We start from the raw sequence: 19,898 nt of genomic DNA on the forward strand, positions 1-19,898 counted from the left end.
CTATTTATATATGTCTTGTGGCAAAGAACAAAATAAAAATTTGTTTTTCTTCTATTCTTATGGGTCCTTAGTTGGGGCTCCTATTAGAAAAGCCAAATTATGGAGACAAAAGCAAACTCCTGCAAAGCTCACAGATGCATAGGAGAAAGTCAGGGAGTAGTAACTTTTAAAGGTGACTAGAACTGAAGTTTAAATACCATTTTCAGCTAAAAGAAAGGAGAGAGGATGAGAAGACATGATATAGGAAGGTGACCAGGAAAAGAAAGTTGAGCCAAGGTAAGGTCTGTGATACAAACAGAAGTGCCTTCTCCCTTGCTCAGGGTCTCCTGTGGCTGTGAGCTGTTCCAGCCTGAGGTATTAAAACCAGCCTAGGGCAAAAAGCAAGTCTCTGCCTCACTCAATAGGTAAGCTGTAGTCTTGTCTCAGTAACACAAGCTGCTTTAGGCAACATGGGAGGATCATAATCAGAAGTAGGTCTGGGACACCAGTGTTGAGATTCTACAAAGAGACCACCAAAGGCAAAAAACTATGAGGGGGTGTGGTTAAAGTGGTGGAGCATCAGTGTAGCAAGAGCAAGGTCCTGAGTTCAAACCTAGTGCTACCAAATGCACACATAAATATTTTATAATATATATATACACATGTATATATACATAGAGAGAAAAAGGGAATAAATCAAAGTAAATATAATCATTCCCTTTGTGTTTTAATTTCTTCAATGACCATGTAAGGCAGTCACAGTAATAATAAGATATTTGTGTCACATCCACAAGTGAAATACAGCCATTGGCACAAATGACAGGAGGAAAGAACTAGGCATGCTTTGGTGTAAAACAAACCGATTAGTTTATTTTATCCAGTTTGCATGTATGTATTGGCAGCACTGGGGATTGAACTCAGGGCCTCCAACTTCCCAGGAAGGCCTTACATTACGATCCTCCTGTGTGCATGTCCCACACAGCTGGGACTGCAGATGAATGTCAGCATTTTCAACGTGTTCGTTGGTAAAGGTCTTCACAGCATTCTGCCCAAGCTGGCCTCAGACCACGTTCCTCCTGACTTCTGCCTTCCAAAGTAGCTGGGATTGCAGGCATGAGACCCTGTGTTTGGTGTCTCTTTGTTGTTGTAGTTTTTTTTTTAATGACACTTCACTGGACATGGGAATTTGAGAGGGATAGTTGTTTTCCTTCACTACATTGGATTCCTTTTCAGTAATAAAGCTGCATCCGTGAGTCACGGCACTAAAACAAGAGAAATTTATGATCTCACCATTTTGTAAGCTAGGGGTCAAGAAGCTTGCAGGTTGTTTGTCAAGATGGCAAGATGAAATCCATTCCATGCCCTTTGCCCTATGTGTGCCTTTCTCCAAAGTTCTCCTTTTTATTGGCACAGCATTCAGTAGAGCCCATTCAGACAACCTTAGTTTAGCTTGATCACTTCTCTAAAGCTTCTGATGCTTACCAAGAGTCCAAGAACACCTATGGAAGTAAGAGCTGGGACTTCAGCCTAGGACTCACGGATGCTGATACGGATGCGTATAACTTAAAATATGTCCATCTTCCTTATTTTTCATTTGTTTAATTTCTATTAGCGTTTCCCTCATTAGTTTCCTTTTTCCTTTCAAGGTCAAATGTCATTTTTCTTGGAGGCTACTGTCAATATCCTGTCTCCTTTGGTCTTCTGGCAGTTGATGGTAGTTATCTTTTTGGTTTTGCTTCCACATGAAACCTTTTCCATGCATGACGACTTCTGTTTCTCAAGTTCTTTCCTCCTGTGCTCCATCTAGAGATTTCTGACTTACCTGCCATCCAATCTATCAAGCACTCTTCCTACTGTATTTAGTCAATTAGCCAACATCTGTTCAGTTCTTATTTGAGAGGGATTTTATTTCAAATATTGAAATTTTCATGGCATAACATACCATGTCTGGGTGCTGGTGACTCATGTCTGCAATCCTTACTACTCAGGAGGCTGAGATCTGAAGCTAGCCCAGCCCACATAGGAAAGTCCAGAGACTCTCATCTCCAATAAACTACAAAAAAGAAAAAAAATATCCAGAAATGGAGTTGTGGTTCAAGTTGTAGAGCACTAGCCTTGAGCAAAAGCATCTCAGAGACAGTTTCCAGGCCCCAGGCATACACACAAATCTAATTTAACACACTTAACACACACACACACACACACACACACACACACACACACACACACCATTATACTATGAATGTCTCAACTGGATCCAATTGACGATGTGTGATGTTTGCTGCTTCTTATTCTCTTCATGCTTTATTTCTTTCTCCAGTACTATGAAGGTCTTGTATTTGCTAAGCAAGTGTTGTACTACTCCAGCCAAGCTCTGAGTCCTCTTAGTTTATACTTCAGATAGGGTCGTTTAAAAAAATATCTGTTTAAAAATGATTTTTTTTTGTTTTTGTAAAGGTGATACACAGAGATGATGTACATAAGTCAGGTGATGAGTACATTTCTTTGTGAGCAGTGTCACTCCTTCCCTTGCTCTCTCCCAGTTTTTCTCTCACCCCCTCACAAATGTCTAGTGAGTATCACTGCTACATCTGTTCACCCTTTCTCCCACCACTCCTGTGCTCTCCTTTAACCTTCCCCAAACAGAAGAACTTACATACGAGACAAAAATAAAAAAGAAGCAGAAGGACATATAACCTCTTGTTTCCATTTCTTGGAGTTCATTTCAGTTATTATTTTGTATGATCATATACCCATAGCTATGGAGCCTTTGTGATCTTCTCCTAAGAATATCCTCCTGTGATTTAACTGAGTGAATGTCTAGAGTGCTATATAACTTATCATGTCCAAGTATAATATTTCTGTTTTTTAGCATCCATTGTGTTTATTTGTCAATTTATAGGAACTTTCTAGTTACAACAAATGAGGGAAATTATGCAACCTATCTTTCTTTGGCTTATTTTGCTTAATATGATTTTTTTGCAAACAATACCCATCAAAAATTCCAGCAACATTCTCCAATGATTTAGATAAAGCAGTCCCCAAATTAATATGGAATAATAAAAGACCCTGAAAAGCAAAATGATTCCTTAGCCGGAAGAACAGTGTTAGAGGAATACCACTATCAAACTTTATTACAAAGTCATAGTGAAAAAAAAAAAAAGCCTGGTACTGGCACAAGAATAGGCCCGTGGACCAATGGAACAGACTAAAAGACTAAAAGTCTTATCCCCACCTAACATTGGATAAGGGAGCCAAAAACACACAATGGAAGAAATGCACCTTCTTCAACAAATGGTGCTTGCAGCTATACACAATGCAGAAAACTAAAGCTAGATCCTTATATATCATCCTGCACCAGAATCAGTTCTAAAATGGATCAAAGACACCATGAAAATATTACAGGAAGGAGCAGAAGAAGCTCTAGGGCACCTAGGCATGGATTGAAACTTCCTAAGACCCAGAATCACAACAAATCAAAGAAAGACTAGATAAATGGAATGCATCCAACTGAAGAGTTTCTGCATGGCAAAAGACAGAGCTAGCCAAATAAATAAAAGAAAGCCCATACAATGGGAGATGGTTTACTAACTTTACACCAAACAAAGGCCTCATATCTAATATAGACTTAGAGCTAAAAACTTAGCCCCCTTAAATAAACCCTCAAAGAAACAGCAATCCAATTAATAAATGAGCTAAAGAGTTAGACTTCTCAGAAGAAGAGTGACCAATAGGAATAAGAGGAAATGTTCAATATCTCTGATCATAAAAGAAATGCAAATCAAAACAACATTGAAATTCCACCTCAACCCAGTTAGAATGGGCCATTATGAAGAAAACTGACAATAACCAATGCTGGCAGGAATGTGGCCAAAAGAGAACTCTATTACACCATTGTTGGGAATGTAAACTTGTTCAACCACCCTGGAAAGCAGTACAGAGTTTCCCCAAAAGACTAAACAAGGGGCTTCCCTGTGACCCAGCAATTCCACTCCTGGGTATTTACCTAATTGATCACAAACCAGGCCACACTAAAGCCATCGGCATAAATATGTTCATTGTATCATCGTTTACCATAGCTAAGATATGGAATCAACCCAGATGTTCCTCAGAGGACAAATGATAAAGAAAATGTGGTATACATACACAATGGAATTCTGTGCTTCTATCAGAAAAAATTACATTGTACCATTTGTAAGCAAACAGAATTTTGAACTAACTTTTCACAGGCTGGCATTCAACCAAATCCTTCTGTCTCTACTTTACAAGTAGCTGGGATCCCAGATCTGGGTCATTACGCTGAGCCCTACATCTATACCTTGGATGGTTAACCACAGTTGCTTCTGTTTGAGAGGCTCTAAACTGCTGGGTCTTGTTTACTCAGCTTCTTAAAGCTGCTAAAGCATTTGTTCTTTCAGCAGTTTTACGGGACCTAGTTTTTGTCAGTCTTTTCTGACCTTACACATGATAGAACTAGGAAAACATTCGGCTCACTTGCTACAATCCCTTTCACATTTCAAGTCCTAAAGGTCAAGTCCTAGAGGTCATAACCATCATGGCTTAGTGAAACTAATACCAGTTCAACTCCTGGGTCATTGATATAGCAGTTATATGAATCAGAGGACATTATTGAATATTATTTATTTATTTATGTAGTACTTGTGCTTAAATTCAAAGCCTCTGTTTTCTTGGTTGTCCCTCTACCACTTGAGCCTCACCTCCAATCCTGCTTGTGGCTGGTTATTTTGGAGATGGAGACTTATAGACTTTTCCACTGGGGCTAGCTTTGAATTATGAGCCTCGATCTTAACCTCCTATGTAGCTAGGATTAAAGGGTGAGTTACCAGCTTCTGGATGAGTACTTTAAATTTGAGTAGAAGAATGCATGTCCAAAGCATGTCCTATAAACCCAAGAAAATTGAGGGAAGGGATTGTGTAGGGAGGGATGGGAGAGAATGAGGAAAGGAGCGACAGGAGCTGTAAGTGTGAAATACAGTCCAGATTTTTAAAGTTGGATTGCAAAAGAAGTAAAATATCTCAATACTTTTAGGTCAAAAGGCATTACAATAATAGTAATGCACCTCCTACATCAAATAATGCTTATTATTAATATCATTTTTTTTAAAAAAAATTACCCACTTTAATGCTGTTCCAAGACCATTTATGGTGAGTGCCAGCAGTTCTATTGGAAAGCACTACTTTCACCACTGCTTCTGTCCCACTCCTGTGTCCCGTAGAATGGCTGGCAGCTGTTCCATCAGATAAAATGACTTCCCTGGGCACTCCATGTGCGTGAGGATCTCGCCCTTTCCAGCTCTGGCTGCCTGGACTGTTGTCCAACATCATTATGCATTTAGTCCTTTGTTTTTCCTCCTTCCCCTCCCCCTTTCCCTCCTCTCCCTCCCTCCTCTCTTCTTTCCTTCCTTCCCTCCTTTCCCTTCATCTCCCTTTCTTCCACTCTCCCTTCCCTCCTTCCTTTTTCCTTCCTTCCTTCCTTCCTTCCTTCCTTCCTTCCTTCCTTCCTTCCTTCCTTCCTTCCTTCCTTCCTTCCTCCCTTCCTTCTTTCCTTCCATCCTTCCCTTCCTCCCTCCCTTACCTGTTTCATTTAGCCTTCCTTCTCTAGTTTTTTCAAGACAGTGGGCTGTTTCATACCCTCCTCAGAGCCTGAAGCTCAACTTCTCCATCTGGTTGTTTAAGCAGCCTTGAGCAGATCCTAATCCATGTCCCCAAGTCCCCCCTGGGTGTTACTTAGTGTGGCACAAATTCCTTCTCATTGTTGGTGGAGGTGTGTGTGGGGGGGTGCCTCTTTACGACAGCAGGCATCTCACAGAAGCACAGAAGACTTCCCTTCTCACAGGCACGCCTGATATGTCAAGAAGTGATGAGTGCATCCTCACTCTCTGGAGTCCAGGGCAGGAGGGAGGTGCAACCCACTCCTTCTCCTGGAGAGGGGTGCTTGTGTCCCAGAGCCAGTAAGCTGTGGTTGTTCAATATGGAATCTGCTTTCAAAAACTTGTTGGCAGAGTTCCTTCCTTGTTACTTCCCACATCTTTCCCAATGTTCCCAGAACTGGCTGTATATAATGTATATGATAGAGTCATTGCTTCACATATACATTTCTGTGGGACCCAAATTAAAACACATAGCAAGTGTTCTTTAAAAACATCATCTGCTGGGGGCCGGGAGTTTGGCCTAGTGGTTAAAGTGCTTGCCTAGCATGCACGAGGACCCGGGTCCGATTCCTCGGTACCACATACATAGAAAAAAGCCAGAAATGGTGCTGAGGCTCAAGTGGTAGAGCCCTAGCCTTGAGAAAGTCCAAGGACAGTGCTCAGGCCCTGAGCTCAAGCCCACAACTGGCAAAAAAAAAGTTATCTGCTGTCCCTTCTTTTCTGGATTAATAACAATAACAATAATTTTACTTAATTTTCTAGATTATTTTTTTCATATATTTTCATTGTAATTAATAGAAGGGTTACATTACATTTGCCAGATAGAAGGTACATTAATTCACATACATTGATACCCTTTCTCATGTCTTGGTCCCCATTTCCCTCCCCCACCCCCACCCCTCATCTTGTTTTTCCCCCTTCCCTATCCAATTTCAAATAATCAAATACAAATATATCCAATATTATATCAGATAACAAAGTAAGATACTGTAACAATATGAGATAATCAAGGGATAGCAAAAAAGATGAGAGAAAATTTTTATAGTACTCTTTTGGGGTTTTCTGTTGTTCTGTTTTTCCCCTTTTGTTGCTGTTTATGATTTCTGTATTTTACATCTTGTATATAAGTTTATCTGATTTGGGGAAGGAAAGCAGAGCAGAAATAGTGGGACAAAGGGAAAAATAATGCAGCCAGTGAGACTCACAAGACACTATGTTGGCAATGAAATATACAACTGTGGAAGAGGGGGTATGGGAAGGAAAATAACTGGAAGAAAACGAGGGAAGAGGTGACACAGTTCAAAAAGAAATGTACTCATTACCTGACTTCCATAACGAACTCCTCTGTACATTGTCTTTACAATAAAAATGTTTAAAAACTTTAGAAAAACATGAATGGGAAGAGGTAATTATGCCACATTCACTTCTCCAGCCACACTGAGTGTGAGACACATCTGCATATAGTATCAAGAGTTGAACTTGGACTTCACAGTTTGGGTTGTGTAGAGTAAGATGCCAGCTGTCTGTCTGTCTGTGTGCACATGTGTGTATGCATATGCACCTGCACACATTCATGCAGATCCTGGGGCCTCAGCTCCCAGGTTTGGGTACTGTTCTTCAGCTTGTTTGCTCAAAGTTGGTTCTCTACCACTTGAGTCACAGCGCCACTTCCAGCTTTTTGGCGGTTAATTGGAGATAAGAATGTGCTGGACATTCTTGCTGCAGCTGACTTTGAGCCTCAGATTTCTAGATTATTTTTTAAAAATTGACCCTGGAGCATGAATATACGCACATTAAAAAAAACAAAATCAAAAACAGCCCCAAACTTGGAAACTTGGAGTTTTCCAAAATAATTTATGAGTCTTGTATTTATTGCACATCTTCACTGGTGTTCAGTGTTGTCATTATTTTTAATATTACCCATTCCAGAGGATTTGGAATTATAGTTTATTGTGGTTTTAATTTGCATTTCTCCATGACTAATGAGCTCCTTTTCAACAGTGGCAATTTGCATATTTTGTCTTGGGAAGTGTGCTCTGGGTTTTGCCCATTTATCAATTGATTTGCTGATATTTTAATTACTGAGTTGTATGTTCTTTGGTTCTTTTTATATTCTACACAAAATTCCTTTGTGGTATGTATATATGCTATATTTATGTATGTTCATACAGGTGTATGTTATAATAGCATATATAGCTCATATATGTGTATATATGTATGTGTAAATTATATATATATTTATATATATGAATGGCTTGTTCAGTTTCTACCTTGCTGTTTTTGTTTTATTGAGATAGCTTTGCTATCCTTTCCTACCCTAAGATGGATCCTCCTACCTCAGTCTCTCCTGTGCATGCCCCATGACACTGGCACCTTTTAATAATTTTTTTAAAAAGTCTTTATATCCAACATTTCAATTTTCATAAAACTTAATTTGTTATTTTCCTTTTTAAAAATTTTCTGGTCCTGGGTGCTGTCCCTAAGCTTTTTTGGCTCAAAGCTAACATTCTACCACTTGAACCACAGCTCCACTTCTGGCTTAAATTCTGGGGGTTCATTAGAGATAAGAGTCTCACAGACTTTCCTGCCTGAGTTGGCTTCGAAACATGATCCTTAGATCTTAGTCTCCTGAATAGCTAGGATTTATGGATGTGAGCCACTGGCACCTGGCTAGGTTTCTTCATTTCTTAGTGGCCTATGTGGCTTAGGGAAGGACTGTTTCCTTTTCTTATTATTTACAGTCCTGGAGTCTCCCACTTGGCTGGTGGCCCTTAACAAGTCCCCTCTCCCTCCAAGTAGTTATTGCACTCTATAACTAGCAGAAATGTCTCCCACATTCTGGCAAATGAGGGTTTGCAAGTTCTCATTTTCTCTGTAGTTGTGAACATTTATGTTTTCCTGGGCATTCAAGAGACAATTTAATAAGAAGTTGGGAAAGGAGATGTTTTTGAAAAATATATATTATCAATCAATATTGTTGATATAAAAATGAAAGAAAATGATTAGATGAAAAGAAGTGGGCTATTGGAAACCAAATTATAGCACACTTTAATCAAAAAAAGGCCAGGCTCCTACGATGAATATTTTCCAGCAGTAAAGTGATTTACTCCAAGTCATAAATTAAAGAGGCAATTATCTCCACTTGTTTAGGAAAAAATGGTCACTGCTGGAGAGCAAATACCTTGCTGTTTTCTAGGTTGCATTGAAGTAGACTCTGTGGTTGCCTTCTTTAAAATAATATGTGGCAGAGTTTGGGGCTGAATGGTGCATTGGATGCCTGGAGGCTGAACGCCACACTCAGGATAGCATCTGTGATCTTCTGTGCTGAGCAACTAAGTATAATCCTAATGCTTTCAACTAGAAAGTGAAGCTCAAGCCTCTACACACAAAAGATGAATCCACCATTTAAGGAAAAATTGACAGCTTGGCACAGCACAGTACAAGGCCAGTTTTCAAGCAGTTCAGCTATTGCTAGGACTTGACCTCAGCCATTCTCAAGGTCACTTCTCCAACTAACTCATATCTTGTTTAACCCCAACATAATGGATCATTGAGAAGTACAGGCATTTCTTAGGAAATACATATTCAGCCTTAAAGTGGAGCATTTGCAATTGGTAGTGGGTATTTGTGGTAAACCAGTTTCTTTTATTGATTTATTTTACTTTGTTTTGTCTTATTTGTGCCAATTCTGAGATTTGAGCTCAGGGTCTTGCTGTCTTATTTGTCATTTCTTTTTTTGTTCTCCCTTCTTCCTTCCCTTCCTTCTTATTGCTTAAGACTGCTGCCCTATCACTTGAGCCAAAGCTTCTCTTCTGGCATTTTGCTGGTCAATTAGACATAAAAGTCTCATGGATTTTTCTGCTTGGGCTCTGGCTCCACACCTCAATCCTTGGATTTCAGTCTTTGGGTAGCTAGGATTACAGATATGAGCAACTCACTGGTACCCACCTGGTTGAGCAGCATTTCTGGTAGCAAAAGCCAAAAGGGACGGGGGGGGGGGTGTAAACAGATATGACCTATGCAGCATCCAGGGTTATGAGGCCGTGGGAGGTTTGGAATGTTCGGGGGAACTTTGGATCTAAAGCTGACCCTTCTCTACCCACCCCTACCTCTGTCTCTAGAATGGAATCTTCTGGAACTGAATCTTCTGTGTGTGAACTTCCTAGTGATTGGGAGTGGAGATTGAAGTAGCATTCAGCCTGAATGGTTTGCTCTAAAATTTAATATCTCCCAAAGATTTGATACAATGCCTAAAATTAGCATATTGCTCAATATTCTGATGAAGACTATGACAATCTCGTCAGCATAAAGATATTTCCTGAGAGCAGAGAATGAATTGTGGTGAGCATGAATAGTCTAATGAAATGATTTTTCCTCTAGAAATTAGATAATGGTTCATTTAACAGGGCCCCAGGGAGATGACAATAAAAGCCATTTGGATAGAACCAACTAAGACCTTAAATATGGGAGCCAGAAGAAAAATAATGTTGCTGGACATAGAATTTATTTACTTCCAGATTTTTTTTAAAAAAATCACCAGTCTTTTCTATCTCTTTTTCTTCTTGGGTAATGGGGGTCTTTTGCTCTCAATAAGCTTGCATGCACAATGCTTGTACTCTATCACTTGAGCCATGTTGCCAGCCCAGCTTTTCACTGGCTAATTGGAGAGTCTTGAGGCTTTTCCTTCCCACCTCTGGCTTCAAATTGTGATTCTCTAGAGCTCAGTGTCCTGAGCTAGGCTTACAGGTATAATTCACCAGTGCCTGGCTTTTAAATTTCTATCTATGTATGTGTACCTTTATGTAAACAAGAAACTCTAGATTAGAACCTAAGCTAGAGCATAAAGGAGGATGATACACTGGATGGCTGTTCTGGTGGAGCCAGTGTTAGGTGGTGGAGCCCTTAGGAAATGAGGCTTTGTAATAATTAGGTCAGGAGGGTTCTACCTTTATGAATTCTTGTCCTCAGCATGGATTAGTGTTCTGAGTCTGGATTAGTTCCTAAAAGAAGGAGCGCCTCCCTTCTCCCTTGCTCTTGCTCCTGGCCCTTCCTCATATGGCTGGATCCTCCTGTTTCTTCACCATTCAGTGACACCTGATAGTGACATCATGCTGTTTAGACTTTGCAGTCCCCCACTTTGTAGGCTAACGAAACATCTATTCATTATATGTCCCTCAGCATAAGACTTTTGTCCTAGCAATGCAAAATGAAACAAGCCAGGGGCTGCTCACAAATAAATGCATGCATCCATCTTCTGAAAGTTGTGTCCACAGACTGGTCTATTGGAGACCTGGACCCCAAGACACTTAACAATTGGCACAAGCCCATTGGCTTGGGCACAGTAGCCAGGGGAGTGGCTCCAGATAAGGTTTCCGGAGAGAGGAATGTGAGGCATAGGAAAGGGGGTGGGGGCACAAATGATGAACTTAGCAACTTTGTAGTCTCACTCCTCACAGGTCACTATCTTCCTTAGACCTTTTAAATGGACAATAATGGTCTTCAAGAAAATGATTTCTAAGCTGGGAGTTGGTGGTCCAAACCTAGAATCCCAGCTTCTACTCTAATCTACAATCAATCAGCAAAAAGCTGAAAGTGAAGATGTGGCTCAGGTGGTAGAGTGTCAAGTCTCTGAACAAATCACCGATAAGGGGCACAGGAGCTACAGGAGGGAAGGTAGGATTGAGCCTGATGCAGGGGCCCTGGTAATGCTGGATCCACAGAGATGAATGGAGAGTCCTTCCAAGAGGCAGGGTTATTGGGATAAATGATGCGCAAAAAAGAAAATGGCCTCTGTGGGAGCTGGGAGTCTGCTCTAGTGGTAGGGTGCTTGCCTCACATGCATGAAGACCCAAGTTCAATTCCTTGGTACCACATACATAGGGTAAAAAAAAAAGCTGGAACTGGTGTTGTGGCTCAAGTGATAAACTCTAGCCTTGAGAAAGCCCAAGTGTTCAGGCCCTGAGTTCTTGCCACAAGACTGACAAAAAAAAAATGACCTCTTCAGAAGACATGATTTGAAGAAGCAGTGAGGAGAGACAGAGGAGAGAAAGGAAAGAGAGATGATCAGGAGGTCCAGAGAAGGAGCCCTGAGAGGTGGTCCCTGAGTGAAAAATCTTCCAAAGGCTAGGAAGGATGTGTGCATAAATTAAAAAGAAATGTGTCCCCAAATGAAACTATAATCCTGTCATTCTATCTACTCAGGAGGCTGAGATGGGAAGACTTCAGTTGGAGGCCAACCTGGGGGAAAAGTTCCCAACACAACCTTTCAATCAACAAAAAGCTGTCAGCCACACAGGAAATGTAAATAGGAGGATTTTCATCCAGGTCAGCACGACCGGCCCTACCCAAGCCATATTAGTTGTGAAGGCCTGGACCCGACTGCTGGCCTTTGCTGCCCCCCACATTGTCTTTCCAGCCCCAGAGTGTAAGTAGCTTCTTGCTACAGTTTAGATTTTTTGATTTTTGTTTTTTTGAAGGTCTTGGTTTGACCTCTCATCGTTCTTCTCTGAATTATGGACCCACGTTCATGAGTTCATGAGTTAAATCCTCTAGGGGTGAAAGACCAAATCTGTTCTCGTTTCCTGATGGATGTTGATGGTCTCTCCCACTTCCTCCTGTCCTTCAAATCATGAAGAATAGCTGTTCACTTTGTCTTGTTTGAAGGTGTCATACCTGTACTATCTAGGAGCAAGAACTTCTAGAAACCTAATGGGAAGATCTAGTTACAATAAAAGCTAAAAGCCAGCATCTCCAGAAAATCTGCCAAGGGACCATGGTAATGAAAGTAGCCAACTACATTTGGCCTTTGTAAGTTCAGTGTTTTGGGCCTCTCTCCTCAATTCCAGCAATACAGACTCCATGTTAGCCTCATTTGTGGGGCTCATCATAATTCTGTAGGACTGAACAATGTAATGAGAAGTCACAGCCTGTGTCTACTCCACTGTCCTTACAACTTGTCCTGGAAAGTTCTTGACAAGTGTGTCTCCTGGCTGACTGGTGTGTAGACTTCAGAATAGCAAAAAGGGAGGTTAATCTTTCTCCTGACACAGTCCACATCTAGAAAGAAACAAAATTGGTGTTGGCATAGCCAGTTCCACTTTTAAACAGGAGCTCTTTCTGGAGCACACATGAAGTGTAGAGAAGGATTTTTTTTATCTATTACTTTTTGTTCATTGTTTAGTAAGTGCTGGGACCCGAAATTGGGGACTCACTCTCTCTCTCTGTCTCTCTCTGTCTCTCTCTGTCTGTCTCTCTCTCTCTGCCTTACTTTTTCATTCAAGTCTGGCACTCCATTTCTTGACCCACACCTTCAGTATGGCTCATATAGTTAATGGAGATAAGAATCTCTCATGTTTGCCTACTTAGGCTGGCTTTGAACTGTAATCCTCAGAACCCAGACTCCTGAGCAGCTAGGATTACAGGTGTGAGTCACTGGCCTCTGGAATCCTCTTTTAGGAAGCAAGATGGAATGGTGGATAGTCACCCAGTGCATTGGCAGTTAGACCTAAAGACCTATTTATTATGTTGCGGTCTAGAAGGTATTTGCTTCTGGGGCTTGATTCCAACTAAGATATCTTAACTAATGGTGGAAAATAATTTGCAGAATCAAAGCTCCTCCTCTTCATTATTACCATTTGGAAAGATGTTTATAAAGTCTCCCCCAGTGAGTCTGAACTTGAGTTGGGGTTCCCTCTTCCTGTTCCCCTTCTCCTTTCTTGCTTAGCTTCTTTCCCTCCCTCTCCATTCTATCTACCTCTTTTCTTCCATTCCTACCACATTCAAGTGTTTGTTTATTCTTTGCTTTTTTCCTCTTCTTTTTTCTTTTGCCAGTCTTGGGGCTTGAATTCAGGGCCTGAGCACTCTCTTTGGACTTTTCTCAAGGCTAGAGCTCTACCACTTGAGCCACAGCATCATTTCAGCTTTTCTCTACATATGTAGTACCGAGGAATCAAACCCGGGTCTTTGTACATGCTAGGCAAGCACTCTACTACTAGGCCAAAGTCCCAGCCCCTTCCCTCTTCTCTTTTGGCTGTTGTATTTTCATCTTCTTGTTCTTTTTCAATTGTTCCAAAAGTGAACATCACTCTGAGGGACCAATTATGCCTTTATGGCGCCACCTTCTTTCAGGAATTCCCAATAGCAATGTTTTCCCTTTGTTTTCCATGGTTCTTTCTCTCTGCCACGAGGACAGAACTCTTCTCCCCTGCTATGATATATTCCACCTCTCCTCTTCTAAGCATCACATGACTCAGAGCCAAGAATGGTGCAGTGACTTTGCTGGACCTGTTTCTCTGGGTTTCCACAGAGGAGACTGACAGAGCAGGTTGTTGTGCATATGGTCTCCAGGGTGTTTCTGCTCTGTTGTTTTCAGGCCACTTTGCATTGTGACATTGCTGCTTCTTTCAGAAGGGAATGGATCTGGTTTTCTACTCCTTAGATGGTGACTTGTCTTGGTTAATGCAATAAATGCAAACTTAATGTAAGCAGGCTTGAAAGTGTTTGAACATGGCGCCTTGATCTGTTGCTGGCAAGCGCCAATCTAATGAGGCAGGGAAGTCAGGTTGGCCAGTTAACAGCATAAGGACTTGGTGGCAAGATCAAACTAGCCTTCCTAGCTGAAATGCCACCCAAGAAATACCTGCAATACTAGATACAAGCTCTTTGAGATTTTTTTAATGACTAATTCTTCTCTTCTTCAAAGTGGATATTTAGGAAAAATGAAAAACTTAAAAATTGTTCAACTTAATTTTTCTTGATGAAGTCACATTTTTCAAACTTTCTTGCTGATAGACTTGACTTTTAAAAATTTGTATTTATTTTGTTGTTTTGAGACAAGATCTTACTATGTAGCCCCAACTGACCTTGCACTTTTGACATTCTCGTTTGAACCTCATAAGTTCTGGTATTATAAGTTTACATCATCTAGCCTGACTTGAGATTTCATTTTTAAACTTATTTATTATAGATTATGGATTATGATTTATTTACTTATTATAGGTTTCATTTATTCTTTTTAAATAGTTCTACAAAGGAATTAGCGTTCAGCTAATTGGTTTATAAGTACAATTGCATTTTGATCAATGTCACTTTTAAGTCTCCCTGCTGTTGTAGTAGCAGAGCAGCTGGGGCTGGATGGGGATGTTGGCATTTTAAGCCATTTAGTCCTGTAATAGTATATACAATGTTGTCATTGATGTTTGCTGGTTGAATCTACTAGCTATAGAATGAATCGATGGGCAGCACAGCACAATCTAGTAATTCTATTAAAAATGTAAGAAATGGTGGTGAACACACGTGCATGTTCCATGAGTGTGATTAACTTGCTCTACAAACAGAAGGCAAACCATTTCTCCAATCCTAACTTGACATCCTCACCCATGGAACTATTATACTCTGCATTGACTTCTTATCTTACTTTCAACCAACCCAAGTTAATTTTGCATATACACAGATTTTTAGACACTCATTCAAGAGATAAGTACAAACAAGTAGAACCGGGAATGTAAAAGAAAAGGAGCCCGGGGAGAAGGCAATCTTGGAAATTTTTGTGGTGTAGTCTTAGTTCATCACTGAGAAGCAGATGCAAAATCAACATAGCACTAAAACAATGCTCAGGAACTGAATGAAGCTAGCAGGCATTTGTTACATTCTGAAAGCAGGGAGACCTCAGCTACCTCTCCATTGTGCACACTAGGTGAAATGAAGGCTGTGTTTAGCTTCTGTGTTTGGGAGAGCAGCTGAGAAACACCTACTTAGCTTTGGCAGTATGACTGAGTTAAATAAACATCTCCCAGCTTGTTCATATCTCAAGCTTTCAACTCTAACTGCAATGTGAGCCCTTAAAGACAAGTTCCAACAGCTCCGAATTATAAAGCATTAGATATTTGAATTAAGGCTAAGAATCATAACAATATAAGAAAATACAAAGAACATGATTTCCTTTTTGTAATCTGTATGCCAGCAAAGCAAATTAAAAGCATTCCATTTATACTTTTTTTTTTAAATGAAGATCTTGAGCTATTCCTATCATTCGGAACAAGAGCTGAGAATACTAAAAGCCACAGATCAAATCTGGCAGACTGTTTGCTTGTTTGATTTTCTTTTTCATCAATAAAGTTTTATCAGGACAGAGACATGACTATTCATTTGCATATTTTCTACAGATGCCTGGAGACTACAGCAACAGAGTTGAGTGATTCTGACACAGGCCAGATGGCCTACAAAGCCCAAATATTTACAATCTGCTCTTTTACAGGATATAGTTTTCTAGCTTCTGACAAGAAGAAGAGAAGTGATAACTGTATACATGTATGTCTATGACTATTCATCATTCAGAATGTGCACAATATCCCTGATTTTCCCTTTGCTGACCTTCTGGTATCGTCTAGCTGTAGTAGGGGTCTTGGCTTGAGTAGCTATGGATAACACTAGGTAGGAGAAGTGAGACCCAGAAATCCACTTTCATGGCTACTGGAAAGCATGCTTGGAAGATTCAGCTTGCAAGAAGGTAGAGGCAGATAAGTGTTCTCCCAGTGAGAAAATGCTGCTGGCTGTTCAGGGCCCTTCTCAAGGATGACTCAGGTTCACTTCGTTGTCGTCAGGTTCACTGATACTCAGGTTCACTCTCTTGTTTTCCAGCTACCACTCCCCACTTCATTCATCCTTAAGAAATCAGATGCAAAATTGTTCCAAATTTTCTGGCTAAAGGCACTTTAAGAGGCAGGAATGCTCTGAGATCCCAGACTAGGAGGATGAACACACACAAATAAAAGGAAGAGGAGTACCTCTGGTCGTGGTGCTAGCAATGAAGGTGATTTTGATAATGGAGGTTGAATCTGATGCGGTGTCATGGATGGGGCTGCTGAGATGGTGGGAGGCAGTAAAGACAGATAGTCCTCGATAAAGTACAGAAAATTGAACAATGCACTAGTCCTTGGAATGTGGCAGAGGACGTAGAAGTGTGGAGGAAATCTCAGAGCAGCTCCTGAGGATGAGAGACTTTGTAGAGCTGAGTTGTATGGATACAAGTTTCTTCTGCTGTTCCTGGTGGCCAGAACGTATTTGTATCACATCCCTCCCTACCCTGCAGCTGGTGGAGATGGGTAGGGTTATAGCACTGTAGCTGGTAATGCTTGTGTTCCAGCTCAGCCGCAGGCAAAACCTGCCCGTGTTACAACTCCACTGTTGGCTGCTACCGCCATTCCATTGCTAGAGAATGAAGAGCTACCACTTGAGCCACACATAGCTCCATTTCCACCTCCCTGGTTAACTGGAGATAAGAGGTTCTCATATATTTGTCTGCCTGGGTTGGCTTTGAATTGCAGATGTGAGCTACTCACAGCCAGATCCTCTGTTTTTAAATATACTAGTATGTAAAATGCAATTCCATGAGGAAGATAGAAAGTATTATTTAGTATCTGATTAGTGGGATCTCCTGTGTACCAGAGTATGACACAAAGTACTATCTTTATTTTTCTGTTAAGTCATAAAATCAGGGATTAATTTAGGAGAGTAGAAATCTGAGAGTACACTTTGTATTGGTTAGATGGTTGCTATTGGGGTTGGTGGTGATAAGAATATTAAGTGGCAGGTGGAATTGCTGGCCATGTACCTGAGAAGAGAGTATTCTAGAAGTGTCCTGTGTGGTTCAGCAGGAGCCTCCTTCCCACATCTTCCTCTGTGGCCTTTCACCACTGCTTTTCTGTTTTGTTTCTGTTTGCTTTAGCTTAGAACGTAGGGTTTTGTTTTGTTGTTTTCTCACAGATTCTTCCTACAGGTTGATAACTCATGATTCAGAAGAAAGAATACTTCTTTTCTTATTATCCCAAGTTAAAACTCAATGGCCAATTTAGGCAGTCTATCTCTTCTTGAATCAAACACGGTGACAAGGGAAATGCAGAATTATGACCAATCAAGCCTAGTCCATGTGTCTACTTGCTGAAGGAAGTAAAGGAAGAGTGAATTTCCAAGCAGACTGGGTTCTTGAGAAGAAAATGCATCTATCAGAAGACAGAAGATAGGATGCTTGGCAGGCCAACAATCAACAGATGTCCATTAAGATTCTTCCAGGCATGTATAATGGCTGGCAGGTTGCCTCCTCCCATAGGCTTTTGACTTATTAATCCTGTGTCACAGCCATCATTTTTAGTTTTCTACTAGTCATCAGACTGGCTGGGTGAATTCACAAAGAATGAAGCATCCCTTAGACACCTACATTCTCCATTACCTTAACCAGATTGTAAACAACATAAACCAGTATGACAATGCTAGAAAGAGGATCATTCTACAAGTGTGGCCCTTAAACATCAGAAAGGAAAATATTTGGACTCACCCCAGACCCACTCAATCAAGTCTCTGAGGTGGCGGGACACAGTACTCAGTGTTTTCTCTAGTTCTCAGAGGATGTTGAAGCCCATCGAAGCTTGAGAATCGCATCTGTACCTCAAAACCTGAGCTAGAAGGTGCTCTTAATACATTCTGTTTATAGCGGTTTCCTCTGATCCCTTGGGCTCAGCATATATGGGAAGCTATGAAGCTCACCAATAACTTACATGCATATACAAATGTAAGGACCACTATTTCAAAATAACAGAATGACTAAGGAAAGACTGGTAGTTAAATCTCCACAGTTTGTAGGTATGCGCCATAATTCAAGACAGCTCCTTTACTGGAACTCTTTAGAAACTGAATGATCTGAACTTTTAAAATCAGTTCTTGCAAGAAGTCAAGGCCCACACCTGTAATCCTAATTACTTAGGAGACAGAGATCTGAGAACTGAGCCCCAAAAGCCACCTGGGCAGTTTAGAAACTCTTATCACTAATTAAACACAGGACAATGGAAGTGGAGCTGTGGCTTAAATTGCATAGTGCTAGTCTTGAGCAAAAAGCCTCAGTACCAACACCAAAAATCATTAAAGGCAGGCAGGATAGAATACTCAGAAACCTGAGTTGTTCCAACAATGCAGCACATTGAGAGGGGTCTGCGGAGCACAGGGCAGAGAAGAAGAAAGCAAGGGGGAAAATCTTCAGGTAATCTTGCAAGGTTGAGAGAGAGCTTCCAGTAGCCACCAATCCTGTGGTCTACATGATGCATTCAGACATTTTCCAAAGTGATGAATCTCCTACTTCTACCTTATAACCCACACAGAAAATGGCTCACCAGCCTTACCATATTGCAGTGTGGAAGGCAAATGCCCCTTCATTAAGAATCTTGGCAACACCAAGAAGCCCAATATGTATTAAGATGACTAGCCACCAGAGCTAGATTTCCTAAACGGTGGTGACACAAACAAGGTTGACCAGCTGTCTCTACTCTCTCCGAGAATATAGGCTTAAGTCCAGTACTGGGGGTGCAGGTTGGTGTGAGGAGATCTATCTGACAGGAGAGTCTTGAGGTACAAACACCAGAATGGATTACCATGGGAGGCCCAGGAAGGCCTTTCTTAGAGAGAGCCACCTGCTGGGAGGGGGGTTAGGTGGAACTTCTTTGAGATAGTCCTAAAGATCTCTGCAAACACCATCCAAGGCAACAGATGTGCAACTGTCACCAGTGTATAGATTGCCAAGCTTCAAGGCTTTGGCAAAATGAAGCCAACAGAGCCTGTTTGGGTTTCAATAATCCTCTGAGGGTTCCCCTGGGACTTTGCTGACACTCCAAATTAGAGCACCCAATCAGTCCACTCTTGATTGCTTAATAAGCCATGTTCCACTTGGTGGAGTTCAGTGGCTGTTTGCTTCTTTTTCTACCTACTATTAATCATCTTACTGCTTCTTACAACTGCCACTACTGCTGATGTAAATGGGAAAACAAGTCCATCTTGCTTTAGGGCAGTCGTTCTCCTGAAACTCAAAGGAACTGGAATCTACTTTACAAGCTGCAGAGAGAAGAGTGCCGTCTATGGTGACTTTCCCCAGAAACAGTGTAGCATCAAAAAGATGGCTCCATAGTAACAGGTGGCCAGCCTTGTCACTTCTCTGCAGGTGGAGCCTCAGGAAATCATGGATAAGACCTAAGACTGAGTCCTCCATCGGTCCAGGTGAAACCAAACGGCCTGCTGTACCCTCGAGCATCGCCTGCTCTCTCCCCATCCTGTTGGAACTCTGGCTCATCTCCTCTCACTAATGACTGAATCCCCAACCAAGCTGGGAAGAGAAGAAGAGGGAAGGCAGAAACAGAAATCTAGGAAATGACAACTGCACAGATTACCTGGGCAGCTACCATGTCAGCTGCCATTGACTATGACTCC

Source organism: Megascapheus bottae, chromosome 5 (assembly GCF_031878675.1).
Source record: "Megascapheus bottae isolate mThoBot1 chromosome 5, mThoBot2.hap1, whole genome shotgun sequence".
In the NCBI taxonomy this organism is placed as follows: Eukaryota; Metazoa; Chordata; class Mammalia; order Rodentia; family Geomyidae; genus Megascapheus; species Megascapheus bottae.